At 38.3% G+C, this 19,385-nt stretch overlaps 1 long non-coding RNA gene across 1 annotated transcript in view; it reads left to right on the top strand.

The window, feature by feature from the left end:
- The window catches only part of LOC122810888, a 33,332-nt gene extending 23,476 nt beyond the window's left edge, over nucleotides 1-9,856 (top strand). Inside the window, exon 2 of the long non-coding RNA XR_006366141.1 lies at nucleotides 9,154-9,856. This is a non-coding gene — a long non-coding RNA (uncharacterized LOC122810888). The remainder of the gene's footprint in view (nucleotides 1-9,153) is intronic.
- The last annotated feature ends 9,529 nt before the right edge of the window (nucleotides 9,857-19,385 follow it).

The raw sequence follows: 19,385 nt of genomic DNA, 5'->3' as shown, positions 1-19,385 counted from the left end.
GAGACTTTCCCCTTAACAATCACTGTTCCCTGGTATTGTTTTGACTTGGTGTGCCATAGACTATAATGGCAAAATGCTGATTTCCCTTAAAATTAAGTTTTCATATATAATTTTTTATTTTCGGCATGACCCTGTTTGCACGTCGCTGCCGTATGCTTAAACGGACAAAATCGGCCAAAAAATAACTTTTATTTTTATAAAAATTAAACACTTTTCCATGCCAGTGGCATATTTGGCCATTGGCATGCCTAAAGATTATAATACATGCTTTTATTTGAACTGTCATGCCTCCGTTTTAATTTTTGCAGAAATGTATCTGGCTACTAGCCGAATACATTTCTGCAACTAACACTATTCTTGCACAGATGCCTGCTTGCTTGCTGAATTGCTAATTCACATCATTCACATAGTTTTCAACAGCAAATGAGGTAATTAGCATTATGCAGTTGTATCCGTGCAGGAATAGTGTAGGCAGGTCAAAACAGTAGTTTAGTGGATCGCTCAGTAGCCATATTCCTTGCAGGAGCAGCTACACTGTTCTTGCACAGAAAAATTAGCTTTTTGAATCCAGGGGATATTCTGTCTGATTTTACAGAATAAATGTTGTACACATTTCTATTTCAGTTTGGACATTTCTTCCAATGAAACATTTTTATCACAAATGCATGTTTTCAGTGGGAGTAGTAGTTCTAGTATTTCTACCTGAAAATATTTTTAGTTGTTAAAGATATTTTATATGTGAATTTGTTATTGAAATTATACTGCAAGCAGAACTTTTCTTATGTAAAATATGAGCTAGGCCAGAAAGAAATAAAAGGAAATTACCCATACCTCAAGAGCAACAGTAGACCTGATGTGGAAACATGTTGTGAATGGTGCATTTAGGAGTACAAAAAAAACACAAGGATTTGTGAATGCTTTATCTCCAAACAAAAAGAAAAAAAATTACTGAAAAAAATGTCATTGTACCATTAGCTGGGTTCATTCAGCACATATTTAATATATCAAAAAGTAGGACACAAATTCCTAGTTTATTAGCCATGTTAAGAGAAACCACAGCACAACGCTTCTAGTTAGGCTAAGCATCTATGCTATTTATACTGAAGCATATTGAAAGTATTAAATGTTTTATAAGAATCAGAATATTAGCAAATGTGACTTGCAGGCACTGGGTAAGGATATGTTAGAACTGACTCATTACATCCAAGTGATACCTCCAGGTGCATCTGCATTTAACTCCTACTGATGCTTCTAGGCATCAAATATTGCTGGTTCATACTTGCATCAGTAATTCCAAAATCATGCCATGTACATCATCTTAAAGCTTACAGAATAGCAATCTCAACTGCATTAATACCGGACCTCTGTGTAGTGAAGGTAAATAGATATTAACCATTGTTTTTATGGTATTAATTTATATGCACATAATTTTTACATTTTTCTAAATATCTCAATAACCAAGCAACACAGACAGAACTCCTTAGTCTCATCTGAAAGCTCTCATTTGGATGAATAAAATGATGCTGACAGTATGTGTATAACTTGAGTGGTTGCTGAAATATTGTAAGTCATTTACAAAATATTACAAATGTACTAGTTACTGAGTTTACTGTGACTTATAAATTTTGGTTTAAGACCCAGAACTTAAAGAATACTATCAGTATAAAAATAGTTTGTGCTGAAGAGTTTGCCATTTACACTTCTTTCATAATCCTTATGTTTCTAGAGATGTAAATATTTGTTTGAGATATAAGGACATAATTTCATTCTGACAAAAGGCTTAGACTCCGCCCATTGAAAGTTTCCGTGCACACTTCCTGAGCTCCATTGTAGTGAATGAGTTAAGAAAGTTGCATGCACATTTGACTTGCTTAACATAAACTGAACTTTGCTGAGTAACTATTTAGCATTTTTAGTAGATATCTGAACTCATTAAAGATAAGTGCAACATCCAAGTAATCTTCTATAAGCTCAGATGTAAACAGATGAAAACACACCAAAGTAGAACAATAAAACATGATGTTGAAGTGAGACAAATTTCATAAGGCTAGTTTGGAATATTTAGGTACAAAACCTCAATCAGACGTGCTAGCACAGATGACAGTGACTAATTACTAAATAATATAATATCCGGATAATATCCTACTGAACCATTAATAAACTCTACAAGAGAAGAAAGAAACTGTTACAGAAAAAGGTGAAGTCCCAAGACTGGAAAAACTCCCTTATTAGTCTCAACAAAAAGTTTTGATCTCTCATCAAAACCTCTAAAGCCAGCTATGAAGGCAGAATTGTTGCAGACACTAAAAACAACCACAAAGCCTTCTATAGTTATATCAGTAATCTACACGGCAATACCCAGGTTTGCTCTGAGTTACTGCATAATGGTACCTCCTATACTGAGCCAACAAATATTGCCAACATACTGGCTGACAGATTCAATGCCACCAACTTTACACCTCTCACCCTCCCAAAGAATCAATCACAATACTAGAGGAATGCCAAGTACCCAGCATTACTGCAGCACAGGTTAAAGCTGCACTGTCCAAGGTCAAGAATACAGCTTCCATGGGACCCAACAATATCCCTGGATGAGTTCTATATGAACTACAAACTGAACTGGCACTGCATCTGTGTGCCCTGTATAATCACAGCCTCACTTCAGGCTTTGTCACTACCAAATGGCACACTGATACAGTTATCTCTTTCCATAAAAGGAAGTGACTACAGAACCTGGGAATTATTGCCCCATTAGCCTGACGAGTCTAATGTGTAAGGCTATGGAGTGCATCACCATGGACCTACTTAACAAGGATATAGGGAATCTCCAAGCTCTAGATCCCACACAATTTGGTTTTGTGAAATGCAGATAAGGCCTACTCAATTTGTTTGACTTCTTTGTCACCAAAACTGTGGATGAGGGCAAGGCAGTTCATACAGCCTACCTGAATCTAGCCAAGGCCTTTGATACCATTCTCCACTAAGGAATTATTGATAAACTCACCAAACTAGGTATCAAATACTATATCACTAGGTGGGTTGCAAGTTGTCTCACAGATAGAATCTATAGTGTGAAAGCAGCAGACTCCATGTCAGACTGCCGACCACTCAGTAGTGGAGTCCCAGAGTATTCGGTCCTGGGTCCCCTTCTGTTTGGCATCTACTTCTCAGAACTCCAGGCCAACATGGAAGGACTCTGGCTGACGAAGTTCACATATGGCTGCAAGCTGGGAGCCATTATTAACTCCTCGAGTGATGTAATCATCCTACAGAAAGGCCTCACTGAAACCAGTGACTGGTATTGAAACCATGGCCTTAAGCTTAATGCCAAAAAATGCGCCATTATACCCTTTGGGAAAAACTCACTTCCCACTAATTACCACATCGATGGGAACCCACTGAACACTGAAGGCATTATAAGAGATCTGGGGACACAGGTTGACAGACACCTCTCCTTCGACCACCATATTGCCACTGTGGTAAGAAAGTCCTACTATGTGGCACATCTCATTACTAAGGGTTTTACATTCAGGAAGAAAGAGGTCATCATCTCTCTCTACTCTCCCCTCATTAGGCGAATCATCGAATATAATGCCCCATTTAGCATGTACCTCACTAGACAAATGCAACAGCTGGAAAAACCACAAAAGTACCTCACGAAGAGGATCCTAGGCCTTAAACATATGTCCTACATGGACAGACTCAAAAAACACCAGCTATTCTCTGTCTCATATCATCTACTAAGAGGCAATCTCTGCATGACTTACAAAGCCATGTCTGACTCAGCTCTGTTACAAATACTACATCTAAAGAAATCCCAATCCCTCTGCACCACACGCTCCAGAAACATCATTAACACAATCAACAGAACATGCTGTAGGGACAAGTTTATAACCCAGAGACTGCCCATGCTCTGGAATAGATTTCCCATGCATTTCAAGCAGAGCACCTCACTGGTCCTCTTCATGAGAAATCTTGATGAGTGGATGGGAAATAGAAAGTTCACCTTGGGGATCACTCTAGTGGCTCTACTTGATAAAGGCACTGGGAACTAATGTTGGGTGGCATGATGCCAGGGCACTTCTATAGGCTAGGCTTGTAAAGGCTCCAGGGTCATTTCCCTAGTACACACCTATGAACCTATGGACCTATGAACTACCAACAATAATATGACATCCCCTGTTATCCTGAGCCAGCAAATAAGGAACTTCAATCCTCACTACTGAATCCAAAAGGAGGCCACCATTTGAACAGGAGTAATATTTTCACAATTTCCCCTAACAGCACAACAGGAACACCCTCTGTAACCTTGTACTGGACTGAACAATTTTGTCTACCCCTAATATAACTCCTTACTACACACTTCAGAGCAATGTGTCCCAGTTTAATGCCTCTGATACACTCACACTTAAACAAGATAAATCTCACACATCCAAACACTTTTGGGAATACCTGACACAGATTTCCAGCTGTGTTCCTTCTCCAAAATAAATTGGTAACACACTGCCGCCAATCAGAGTGTCTACATGCCCTTTGAAAAGGGTGTCCAATTACTAAAATTAGATATTAAGAGAAATTATAGCAAATTACCTAAAGCAGCCAGGCTTTCAGAGTGGCCTGGGAAGTTATCAAAGCAGGTATAAGCACTCTCAAATCAGTAAAGAAAACACTGATTGACCAGCCACAATCTAAGATAATAAAAATATTTAATAATGAGCAAATAATTAAAAGTAAAAAAACAGTAATTTCCAGCAAACAAAATTCATTCACAAAGAAAATGAAATCAGTACTGAAGGATAGGAATACAACATTTAGAAAAACTCTAACTGATTAATTATAAGTTCCTATCTGACTAAAGAACACTGTCCTGATCTAAACTCATTTTTACAACATAGCAAAGACAAGCTTATAGTTCTTGGTGAGTCCTTTGGGCACCCACTGCTCAGTATGTCTGTAACTTTAACTACAACTTAACTATAGCTGTTATTATCTGACTGTGACTGTCTTCATCAGGCTCTTTTATAAGCTAGAGTAACTGTCACAACTGTTCTAGCTCTAATTTTCATTTCATATTTTGAAAATGAGCCAACTGTTTACTAAAGTTTCTTCCTGTCTTTCAGCCTCTGACAGTAATAAAAAGCAACTGTCAACATCCCAATGACATCATCTGCAGATCAGCTGATTTTGAGACAGTCTGCATTTAGAATCATCTTCACACACATGTACAGTTAGAAATGTAACAGATCACAGTTCAAGTCTTTAAAACGTCCAGTACAAACAGATTATAAATCAACATGTAAGAACTTATTTGCAATATCAGAGCTAGTCATGCTGGCATATAATACAAAGGTTAATCTTAAATTATGTACAAAACCTCATCCAGACATGCTAGCACAGATGACAGTGTCTACTTTCTTCACTAATATGTCTGGCTGAAGTTTTCTAAATGAGGTTTAAGGAATTACACAGTAGAAAGCCTAACATTGCTAGATTTTTCTTTTGTTTTTTACTGATTGTTTTTTCTGTATGACTGTTTCACTCATTGTTTTAGTTTGTTGGTTGGGATATTTTGCAGACACTCTAATGGTTATGAATATCAGCTGGGTACAACAACCCTGTGTTTCTAAAGGTTATCCAAACATTCTACTTATGATGTGCTGATGATGTCATAATTAGGCTGAAACATGCATGTTAACAGCAAGTGGAGTTTGGCTTTATTGGCCTGAATTTATCCTTAAATATACTTAAAAAGAAAAAAGGTCGTGGAAATTTAGAATTGCCATATAGCTGAAATACCTGATGTCCTTAAAGGGCCATTTACTCCATGTTGCCTCTAATACAAGAGGTTTAAGGAATCACACAGTGGAAAATCAAGTCTTGCTAGAGTTTTCTTTTGGCTTTTACTGATTGTTTTTTCTGTGTGTCCTTTTTACTCATTATTTTAGTTACTGACCCAGGATAGGGTTTGGATGTCATATGTTGGTGGTAGTTCAGTAGGATATTATCTGGATGTCACATTATTGGTCCCAGCAGTGTGGTATTTTTAATTGGATTTCAGTAGCCTGTGGGTAGCTGTCATTAAAGTGTGCACACTCAACAGCCACAAAGTAAACATACAGAATCTGAGTCCACTGCAGTTTTATTTAGTTTTAGTTAGTTAGTCAGGGACAGCAAGCAAAGATGTCAGCAGAAGACTATAGTAAGCTGACAAAGAATCAGTTGGCCAAGGAGTGTATAGCCAGAGGACTGGTGCATGCCAACCTGACCAAGGAAGCAATGATTTCAGCCTTAATTGCAGCTTCAGCTCAGATTAGCCATTTGGAGGATATCCGGTTTGGTATTGGGGATGTGCAGCCTGTCGTGACAGAGCAGTATACCTTTTCTTCAGAAGACCTGATAATCTGTCTGGAGTTAGAGAGACTGCACTTGGAGGCTGAGTAGAAACAGCACTGATATGAACTAGAGGCTGAAGAGAAGCAGTGCCAGTATGAACTGGAGGCTGAGAAGCATGGTCAATATGATCTGTAGCCCAATGCAAGTGTAATGTAGCCACCACTTTGATGGCTCTAAAATTATGCACTTGCAAGCTGAACTTAAAGGTTCTGTTACAGTAATCTTTATCTAGCCAGTTTGTTAACCCCTTACCATTTCTAGAACTTACAATCCTCTATTACATCCTATGATTTCCTTATTTGAGAGAATGTGTGAGCTAGATATTCATAATCTCCCTACTAGACATAGGACAAACACTGAAATTCATACTCAGGAGACTACCACCATTAATGAAATCAAGGAAGTACTGGATAGAATTAGGATTATGAAACTGGACAAAGGGGGTGGTGGTGTGTTAATGAACTTAAATGACTACAACAATAAGATGCTATTTATTTTAAACAGTAAAGCCTATACAACATCTTCTATCAATGAATTGAATGGTGCTTACACAAAAATAAGGAGCGGGCTATAAGATCTCTTTATAAAAGGTTATATTTCTATTGAAATTCTGAACTACCTATCAGTTTTACATCCAAGAGTGTCAGTAATGTTTGGCTTACCTAAGTTACACAAGAATTTAACACGACCACCCATGTGCCCCATAACAGATGTTAAGGGATCTATTACACACCCCCTTGACTAAACATCTTCACCATAAACTAAAACATTTTGTTTTTAATGAAAATCATATCTGTAAAGATTCCTGGAGCTTCCTTGAATCTATCAACAAGATACCTTTCAAACACACTTTTGTCTTTTTGACTATTGACATAAAAGACCTTTGCTCAGTTATTCCTCACAGTATTGGTCTTGACTGGTTCAGTGAGTTCCTTTATGCAAAGAAAGTTGGTCATTTTGATGCATTACTCTAAACTCACCTCATGGAAATTGTGCTTAAAACAAATTTCATTCTTTTAAAAAAATGAAATATTTTTATAACAAGAAGGGGTAGCTATGGGGTCAGCATGTGGTAGTTTGTATGCGAATATAGTTGTGACACAGTGGGAGAAGAAATTCCTTTTTTCATCATGTTTCTATGGTTACATCAAACACTATACTCAATATCTGGATGATATTTTTATTTTATGGAATGAACCTGAGTTATTAATTAATGAATTTATTACTTATATTAATTCCACCACAGAATTTTTAAAGTTTACTTCTACTCATCATTTAGATGAAATGTCTTTCCTTGACATTTTCCTTGTTAAGGACTATCAAAATAAGAAATTTATATCAAAAATCTTCTGAAAAGAGACGTATTTGAATTTTTTACTTCACTATTCAACTTCTCACCCACTGAAACAGAAGAAGGCTATAGTGAAGGGACAATTTATGCATGCTGCATGGATGGTGTCTGTTATGGAAGATTTTTTGTCTGAATGTGATGCACTCAAGTATATGTTAGCTTTGTCATGGAGATTTTATTTGAAGTTGTTAAAAAAAGAGAAAAGTCTTTCTAACTACCTTTGCTAGGAGAAAATTTAGGACACCAGAGCCCAACACCAACAATGACATAACCATCCAAGCCACTACTTCAGGTATTAGTGACTACAGGCCTTCCTTAATAACTGTATTTTCTTCTAACAGTATTGCAATAAAACAAATACTTGATAAGAATTGGTCCATCCCAAGACAAGATAAAGCTATTAGACCCTTCATTGATACAGTTTCAACCATAGTTTATAAGAAAGGTAGGGACCTAAAAAATGTATTTGAAACAAAATAAAGTGGACTTAAGCACAAACTTGGATATATGAACAAATGTAGTATGTGCCACTTTTGTAGATACATTAAGGAAGGGGACACTTTTAACATCAACAATATTAATTTTAAAATTCATCATAAATGTAACTGTAACTCTGAAAGAGTGATTTATTGTGCTGTTTGTAGCCAATGTTGCTGTTTTTATATTGGTAAAACTGACAGGAACTAAAAATTGCATTTATGAACACATCTATGAGATCAAAACAGAAAAGTTAAACAATGCTTTGAGCAAACATATATTGGACAATGAAGAACATATGTTTATTTTTTTTTGTAATAGACAGTATAAGGACAGGCATTAGAGATTGAGCTTGGTCCATACTCTTAGAAAAGAGAGAGCTTCACTGGCAATTACACTTTGGTGCAGGTAACTGGCCAGGATTAAATGAAAATATTTCAATCAGCTCCCTTTTAAAAATCAAAGCATTAGACAGATAAATTTCGTGGCATTAAATTTTTAAATTTTTTTTTTTTGATAAACACTTTTTAATACTGTAATTTATACATTTTTACATATGCATATGTTGTTTTATAGTGAACAAACAATTTTATATAACATATTTATTACATACAACTGTTTTACTGCATTTTAATGTTATGTGTTTAAGGGGGTGTGTCTTCTTTCATTTCATGATTATGATGCCTTCCACATGTCTTTATAAGGGGGACTTTACAATTTTATTGTATCTGATGATGTTCTAGTGTTCTGGGATGAAAGCACTTATCTGTTTTATGTGGATTTAATAAAGCTTTGTTTTGCACTTGGACTACTTCTGGATCAATTTTTTTGCTTGAATAAGTATTCTGCTACTTCAGTGGGGATTGTAGCTGCTCTATTTTGGCTTTCTGTGTTTTGAGATAGTTTTTCTTTGTATTTTTTTGTTTTTGCAGTTGTTTGTATGGCCAGTGATGACAGCCTTTCTTCATTCCCCCAACTACTGACTCAAAATCCTGATTTTGGTGTTTTGCAACAAACAGTAACAGCACTTACTTCTATAGTTCAGAATTTGGCTAAGAAAGTGAATTCTCTTTGTCCTATGCCCCCGATGACATCAGAGGTAATTCCTGCCTCAGTACAGAAGGCAACATGGCAGTTCCATGCCTGAGAAACATTTTAACTGCTTCTAATCTTTCAGATGCCTCCCAAATGAGCTATGGACTTTCCAAATCTTTGTTGGCTGGTGTTTCCAGCACTTTTACAGCTTCTATTCCTTTTGGACAGTGAAGCATTCATAGTACACAGGATTTTAACAGCTCAGCATCAGCATCTCTATTAAAAGACTGGTTATCTGCTTCCATTAATCTGAATCACAGACATCCAGCCAGGACTCATGCTGGTAATACTAACTTACACATTCTTTTTGAAGAGTTTGATTATTATCTTGCTAAAATTAAGCATTTGTAATTAGACAATGGTTATTTTACTGACTGCCTAAAAGAAAAGCTTGTACCTAAAGGACTGTGCATGTGGCATTACCCTAATAGTTTACAGCAAGATTCATCTGTGTTTAAAGAACTTACTGCACTATTTGACCAGCATGGAATAGAATACATGAATGTTATTATTAAACATGATAAAGTTTTGATAAATGAATTAATTGAGACTGTCAGTGATTTAGACAATAGCATTTGTAGTCATATACAATATAATGATTTTAAATATGAGCATATTCACATTTTTAAGAGCATTGATGAAATGTGTTCCAATATAAAGGCAAGTAAAGTGAAAAAAATTATTTAGGGATAAGACTGACTACAGCAAGGGTGCAGCATACCCTAACCCCCCCGCACCCTCAGAAGATTGGGGGTACTAAATTTTCTGCCGAAAATATGACCTTCATTAACAAATCTCAAGCTCAAGCCTCTAACAATAGTTCAGAGAAAGTATTTTTAAACCAGGCAGATTTTCCTCCACTGAGACACTCCAAACGTCTAAAGAACAGAGCCCTCCCACAGGACAACCACTGGTTAGACAGGTATGCACCTTCTCATCACCCCAACAATCGATGGGGGAGAGGGACAATCCAACGGGGAGGGAGAACCTTTTACAATCGCAGCAACTGAAAATAATTGAAGTGGATTCCCCTGAACATACTGATATTTTTGACATTATAGGCACTTACATGACTATATTTTACCCCCTTGTAACATCATTACGAATTCTTTAGGTATTTTTAAAGTTTATAATTTTTCTAATGTTTGTATGGACACTTCCCATTGTGATATTTTTGCAAAGGGTTTTACTTTTGTACCTCAGTGCAATTGTAATGTGCCACCAATTTGATGGATCTAAAATTATACACCCACAACCTGAATTTAAAGGTTCTGTTTCAGAACTCTTTATCCAGTCAGTTTGTTAACCCCCCTTGCCATTTCTAGCACTTACAACCTTCCACTACATCCTATGATTTCCTTATCTGAGAGAATGTGTGAACTAGATATACATAACCTCCCTACTAGGCATAGGACGAATATTGAAATTCATACTCAGGAGACTACCACCATTAATGAAATCAAGGAAGTGTTGGATAGAATTAGGATTATGAAACCGGACAAAGGGGATGGTGTTGTGTTAATGAACTTAGATGACTACAACAATAAGATGCTATTTATTTTAAACAGTAAAGACTATGCAACATCTTCTATCAATGAATTGAATGGTGCTTACACAAAAATAATGAGTGAACTACAAGATCTCTTTATAGAAGGTTCTATTTCTATTGAAATTCTGAACTACCTATCAGTTTTACATCCAAGAGTGTCAGTAATGTTTGGCTTAACTAAGTTACATAAGAATTTAACACGACCACCCATGCACCCCATAATAGATGCTAAGGGATCTATTACACACCCCTTCACTAAACATCTTGACCATAAACTAAAACATTTTACTTTTAATGAAACTCATATCTGTAAAGATTCCTGGAGCTTCCTTGAATCTATCAACAAGATACCTTTCAAAGACACTTTTATCTTTTTGACTATTGACATAAAAGACTTTGCTCAGTTATTCCTCACAGTATTGGTCTTGATTGGTTCAGTGAGTTCCTTTATTCAAAGAAAGTTGGTCATTTTGATGTATTATGCTATACTCACCTCATGGAAATTGTGCTTAAAAACAATTTCATTCTTTTTAACAAAAAAATCTTTTTACAACAAGAAGGGGTAGCTATGGGGTTGATATGTGGTGGTCTGTATGCCAATATAGTTGTGACACAGTGGGAGAAGCAATTACTTTTTTCCTTGAGTTTCTATGGTTACATCAAACACTATACTCAATATCTGGGTGATATTTTTATTTTATGGGATGGACCTGAGTTATTAATTAATGAATGTATTACCTATATTAATTCCACTACAGAAATTTTAAAGTTTACTACAACTCATCATTTAGACGAAATTCCCTTCCTTGACATTTTCCTTGTTAAGGATTATCAAAATAAGAAATTTATATCAAAAACCTTCAGAAAAGAGACATATTTGAATTATTTACTTCACTATTCAAGTTCTCATCCACTGAAACAGAAGAAAGCTATAGTGAATGGGAAATTTGTGCATGCTGCATGGATGGTGTCTATTATGGAAGATTTTTTTTTCTGAATGTGATACACACAAATATATGTTTCTGAAATAGGATATCCTGTTAGTTTTGTCATGGAGGTTTTACTTGAAGTTGTTAATAAAAGAGAAAGGTTTTTCTGTCTACCTTTACTAGGAGAAGATTTAGGACTCCACAGCCCTAACACCAACAATGACATAACAATCCAAGCCACTACTTCAGGTATTAGTGACTACAGGCCTTCCTTAATAACTGTCTTTTCTTCCAACAGTATTGCAATAAAACAAATACTTCATAAGAATTGGTCCATCCTAAGACAAGATAAAGCTATTAGACCCATCATTGATACAGTTTCAACCATAGTTTATAAGAAAGGCAGGGACCTAAAAAATGTATTTGAAACTAAACAAAGTGGACTTAAGCACAAACTTGGATATATGAACAAATGTGGTATGTGCCACTTTTGTAGATACATTAAGGAAGGGGACACATGTTAATTTTAAAATTCATCATATATGTAACTGTAACTCTGAAAGAGTGATTTATTGTGCTGTTTGTAACCAATGGTGTTGTTTTTATATTGGTAAAACTGACAAGAAGCTAAATAATTGCATTTATGAGCACCTCTGTGAGATCAAAACAAAAAAGTTAACAAATGCTTTGAGCAAACACTTATTGGACAATGAAGAACATATGTTTAATTTTTTGTAATAGAGAGTATAAGGACAGACATTAGAGGTATATCTCGCTCCATACTCTTAGAAAAGAGAGAGCTTTACTGGCAGTTACACTTTGGTGCAGGTAAATGGCCAGAATTAAACACAAATATTTCAATCAGCTTCCTTTTAAAGCTCACATCATTAGACAGATAAATGACATGGTATTACATTTTTTTAAAGTTATTATTATTTTTTGATAAACACTTTTAATACTGTAATTTATACATTTTTACATATTTATATTCTGTTTTTATAGTGAACAAACTATTTTATATAGCATATTTATTACATACAACTGTTTTACTGCATTTTAATGTTATGTCTTTAAGGGTGTGTGTCCTCTTTCATTTCATGATTATGATGCCTTCCACATGTCTTTATAAGGGGGACTTTACAATTTTATTGTATCTGATGAAGTTCTAGTGTTATGGGATTAAAGCGCTTATCTGTTTTTTGTGGATTTAATAAAGCTGTGTTTTGTACTTGGACTACTTCTGGATCAATTTTTTTGGCTTGAAAAAGCATTCTGCTACTTCAGAGAGGATTTTAGCTGTCCTGATTTGCATTTGGATTACTCCTGGATCAATTTTTTGGCTTGAATAAGCATTCTGCAACTTCAGTGGGGATTTTAGCTACCCTGTTTGGCTTTCTGTCTTTTGGGCTAACTGTACTACTTGGAGAGATCTAACAGCCACTTGGGACAACAGGTACTCTGTTCATAGTATGTGCTCCATAATATTCACTAGGCCACATGGCTGGAAAATCCACTACATTATTCAATGGAGATGGCAAACAATGGGGGCACAGGACAGTTGCACAGCTGTTTGTCTCAGCAGATCATGGGCTGATTGTCTCCCATCCTCAGTACATCAGTGTTCCCATACAACTTCTGTAACAGTATGCCAGCAATGATATATCATCAGACCAGCCAACCATAGGGCTGTGACATAGAACATGGCCACACGTTGTATGTCCCACGTAAGGCAAAGGTGACAATGTATGTCTGTATGCTGCTGATTGTGGGAAGAATGACAGCTCTCTGTCTGGAAGCTGTTGTGGCTCACTGGGCTAGGGATATAAGAATGGGTGATGGTGTTGATGGTTGAATCTGGCAACATCCACATCTTTTGCATGTGAGTTACTCGTATGGTGGTATTCCCACAGACTGGTATACTCCTCAATCTGTTACTACAAGAAAGCTGAACAAAGTCAGAGAGAATGGTAGGGCAAAGGGCCAAAACTACAGACAGACATTGTGCATGCTCTGCTTAACCTAGTAGGTGACTAGTATAACATTGCCTTGCAACAGAACAGAATAGCAGCAGGATGTAAAGGCCATCACTTAAATGTGCCAGTAGTTAGTACAATTCATTGACTGCATTATACAATATTTTACTGGAACATCACAAATGTAAGAGGAACAAACCAGACATATGGGGCAAAATTCTGGACATTCTGCAAAAATGTGTACAGTGAGAGGTATGCAGACTGTCACCCTGTGTGTGGTGTTACATTGTGTACCCCAGCCACATATTAAGTACAGCACACAGCCGGGGAATGCTGTGAACAATTTCAGGGAATTGCTGCACTATGGAAACAGATGCAGCAGCCAATGTCTGCAGCACACAAAATCCCAGACCGGAGTACAGATAGGTATGGCCTGGAGTCACCTTTTAAGTACTGACAGTCCCACTGGGCATGTTCCTATACTTAGCTAACCAGAGCACAAGTCTGTTACCTCTTCATCACAAAGATTTGCTATGTGGAAATGCATCTGTACATACAGACAGCTACTTATACATATCTGTCTGTCCCTATTCCCCTCACACATGATTAGTGTATATATCAGTATGTATCACATATATATATATATATATATATATATATATATATATATATATATATATATATATATGTATTTATTTATTTATTTATTTCAGTTTGATTACCGGGGAAGTCCACTGGGCTAATGGGCCCGTTTTCAGTGGAGGCCCGGGGAGAAAAGCTCCAAAACAAACAAACGAACAAATCAATACATTTATATATACAGATTACAAAAATAATTTCAAAGTACATGCTAATCCATGAGTGATATATATATATATATATATATATATATATATATATATATATATATATATATATATATATATACACCTATATAAATTAGAGTGATACATAGACTCTCCTCATATATCTACATAACCTGTTTACATAATTTACACACACACACAGCAACATTTAAAGACACATCCCTGTTATACACACATGCACACACATATATCATATATATATATATATATATATATATATATATATATAGATAGATAGATAGATATATGTAAAAATGTCCACACACATCCTCAGAATGCTCAGGTTATCTGCACTTGCACATCAAAACAATTGTCCAAAGGAACTGGACCAAGGCTGCAACAGTACATAATCCACACACCCACAGACCCCTGTGCCTGCTGAATGTCACCTTGTAGACAGACACAGGTGAGCAGGCGGTGTAATGTACAGTGGTTTCAATGCATGCCTTGGACAATCCATGTTGTCCTTGGCCACATGTTTGCCTATCTAACTGCAACCAGCCATACATGGCCATACTGGTAACTATACACACATAGCAGAGATATTAACAGGTATTCCACTCATATGACACTAGATACAATAACAGTACCAGGCAATATCACTCTGCAGGCCACACATGCTGTCCAACCAAGGCCACTTTACATACTCCACAAGTAGTGTGCCTCCAATCACATACACAATAGATGTAACCTGAGGCATATAGGTAGGGGTTCTCATCTCACATCAGTCAACCCTGTGTGTCTGTGTGTGTGTCTGTGTGTAAATACATCCCCTTGCAGCATACAGACATGTCCATATGGGCTATGTCCGAGAAATGGTTATGCATTTTATGGCTCTGTGACTAGCCGCTGGCCTCTACATTACTCTCCTCTACAAGGCTTGCTGATTTCATCCACCTTAAGAGCACAGGCAGACAATCTGATATTAGATAAACTGTGTGACACATGCGGTAAGTGTATTTGCGTAAATATATTCCTTGGCAGCACTATGGATATGCCCATGTGGGCTATTGCAGAGTGACAGTTATGTATTTTATGTCCCTGTGACTAGCAGCTGGCCTCTACAATGCCCTTTCTACATGGCCTGCTGATGCCATCTACCTTAAGAGTGCTGGCAGAGAGTCTAATGTCAGATAAACTCTGTGGCACATGCAATAAGTACTGCAAGCTATATTATGTAATAACAGATAGGTAGGAGTTCTAATGTCACAGCAGTTAACTGTGTGTGTGTGTGTGTGTGTGTGTGTGTGTGTGTGTGTGTGTGTGTGTGTGTGTGTGTGTGTGTGTGTGTGTGTGTGTGTGTGTGCATATATCCCCTTGCACCTCTATGGACATGCTCATGTGGGTTATCTCCAAGCAATGGTTATGAATTTTATGGTCCTGTGACTAGCTGCTGGCCCTAAATTTTCCTCTTCTACATAATCATAACTGATGTCTGCCACCTGTCTGACCCGGACACAGGATATTTGCAGATGGGTCATCTCCATCACAACACCTTCTAGATTTGTAAGTTCAAAAAACCCAGGTGACATGTATCAAGGGTAGCAGACCTTATCACAAAGTATGAATGCATGATTACGCTGACTGCCCCCATTGTCCCTGATAGACTGCTCTACATATATGGACCTAGGGAACTATGCATGTATACTGCCCTTACCTTGTGGATGTCATATTTCTGCTGTGCTGCCATGCCATCCTGTGCTGCTGCATTGCCACCATGCATCCATAGTTTATTCCCTCAGACTCATGGAATAGAAACATGCACAGGTCCATGACACATCTGTCATTTTGTAACACTACCGCCATTCCAGCATCATGTAACAAAGATACACAACATGTGATGTGTAGTCTTGACACATGCCAGCATACAGTACCTGTTTTGGCCCACAACAAGTGGCATGTTAAAATGATACTGCACTACACAAATGCATGTCAAGTAATATAGTCACCCTGTGCATCAGACACATAGTTGCATTTCCCTGCATCGTTGGCAGGGATGTGGCACAGGTATCATCACATGTACAGGGTGTGGTGTAGGAGGCTGTGCAGGAAGTCTAGGCTGTGCCAAACAGTTGACAGCATGTTTGTGAGTCAGGAAGGGATGCAGGTTAGAAGGGTCATGGAGAGGTGCCATGTGTGTCTGTTGGTGAACTGTATGAGACAGTAGTGTTTCAGCGTGTGTGTACACAAACAAGTGCAGTGCTATCCCTACACATGTGCATGTTGGACAGCTGTGAACCATGCATGGTGGAGTGGACAGTTCACCGTCTCCGGCCACAATCACAGGAACTGTCTCTGCTAGGAGTAGCACTGACACCACCATGCCCAAGGTCAGATGTGGTGCTAGTACCTGATGGTGACTACTGTCTGTTGGGGCTGTGTTCCCCACAGGACCACCCAGGACCATATGCCCATAGCCTGCCACATTGTGGTGTGAACAGCACACTTCCCTCTGTTGCGCTGGAGGTACTGCCACTATGGAAGCATGACTGTGCACTGCCATGTGGACTCTCAGCAGATGGTGTTGCTGACATACATCCACGTGTCTGATGCCCAACTCCAACCAGATGTTCCAGCACAGACAATGAACGGTCCAAGACAGAGACTGTCTCAGCCCACCATCTGTCCACTGTATCAGTGAACTTATCCACGGTGTCCCCAGTGCAGTGGAGGCAGTCATGGATATCAGACTATGCTACATCCATAACCAAGCATCCATCTGGTGCTGCATTTAGAACATGCCTATGCCTCCATAATGGCCCAAAACATGTGCCAAGTGACCTGTGATGTGACACCTGCAACAGGTGGTGGATGGACAGCAATCTTTCTATGAGCACCCCTGCCAATCCACCAGTGTAGGACCTCTCCAGCTCTCTGGCTATGGCCAGTGTCTAACTCACTAATGCCATAGTTGCCACAGTCCTGCTTAATATCTCCACCCTCTGACTGTCCAATATCTTGTGGCCTCTGGCGACTGGGTATGTGTGGGCATACTGACTGTGTGCAGTGATAATGTGGCAGAAGTGGATGTCAACCTCTGGGACAGATTCAGCCACTGACAACCTCACCTGTGCCTCACTATGGCCACCACCATCATCATCAGAGTCCAATGAGACACTGACATCAGGTTGTGAGAGGGACAGACTCCAACCCCCTGTATACCTGTGAGAAGCAAGGCAATAGCAATACTTTACTACCTGTATTATTATTATTATTATTATTATTATTATTATTATTATTATTATTATGTATGGTAATCCAATCACAGCCATACAGATAAGGATCCAGAACTGCATTACCAGTCCCATATCTTCTCATCTCCACTGCCATGCACAACAGACGACCTCACACCAACCTACACAGACAAGTCAAGCCCTTTATAACATGCACTTTAGCTACATCCAGTTAAAGTTGGCAGCACAATCTACCCGCAAGGTATGCAATATGACACTATATGTAATAAAATTACACATAAAATCCAGTACACCTATCTTGAGAATGACATGCCAGTACTAGTGTCACTGCCTCAGGCATGTACCATCTTTCTTTTGTGCTTGAACAGACATCTTGGAGTAATTGCCTCATGTATACAAGGCTGTGTAGTTGTTCATAACTATAAGTGCAGACATGTTGATTATTGCTCAAATACACACCTGTGATTACTCAGTCTATGAACTGTAACTAACTGTTCCAGAATGGAACATACAAATATTCTACTCTGGCTAAACACAACATTTGTACATAGGGCAATATGGCAGCCTTTAACTTTCATAGGGTATATATGATCTGCAAAAACAGTATCATACTTACCAGGTACAGGATCACGGACTTGGGCTACACCTGATGGACCTATGAAGAGGTGAGGGAGAGGTATTGTCAGAACCACCAAATGTTGCAGCACTACAAGATAATCTATGCATATCTCCACATGTACTGCAGCTACCATGATAATGGCTGTATTTCTGACATTCTGAGTATGTGTGCACAACTGCGGGTAAACCCCAAACCCTCCATTGCAAATAGACCTAACACCCATGTACAGGTACGTAGAGCCTGCCACAATGACCGATACAATATTACACTGGTGAGCATATAAAGCTTACCTGGATGCTCCTCTGCTCTGGATACTGTGGCACCCACTTCCACGATGTATGGTGTGATGGATGCCTGGGAGCTGTCATGTGTTCCTAGGTTCACCAGGAATTCCTCTGTGGCTGAGAGTGGTTGTTCCATCGCAGGCCCTTCACCAGTGGTGGCACAATCTCTGGCAAAATCAGGTGCCCTTCATTGTGCAGAATTCACCATATCTGTGGCCCAGTGTCGGACCTGCTCATAGGTCCTGTCCTGTTGGCCAATCTGATTGACATCCCGCACAAGGTCTGCCCACAATGCTGCCCGCTGTTCCCGATTATGCCTCCCCCTGAACAACAAGATTTGATGGTGCTGTTTCTCTCCATCCACTATTATGTCATTCTCCACATCTGAGAAGGGGGTATGTCTTCTGCAGTACATGTTTTTTGAAAGACAACAAAAGGGCAACACATTATAGGACCAGATACGTGGATGTCCACTATGTACGGATCCAGGAACACCCATAATGGTCTGCACTATCCACTGCTCCCTCACATGTCATACCCCACAATCTGGCAACACACTACTTGTGTGGAAACCACCAACAAAGTAGCAATACTGGTGTATGGCCTTGTGTGCCGTGACAGATTCTGCTATATGTTCCTACACCCAGCACTGCAG

The sequence above is a fragment of the Protopterus annectens genome, chromosome 9.part0 (assembly GCF_019279795.1).
Source record: "Protopterus annectens isolate FY-2018-M chromosome 9.part0, PAN1.0, whole genome shotgun sequence".
NCBI lineage: Eukaryota > Metazoa > Chordata > Ceratodontiformes > Protopteridae > Protopterus > Protopterus annectens.
Note: the sequence above shows the minus strand (reverse complement) of the source record. Positions and strands in the feature narration are given on the sequence as shown.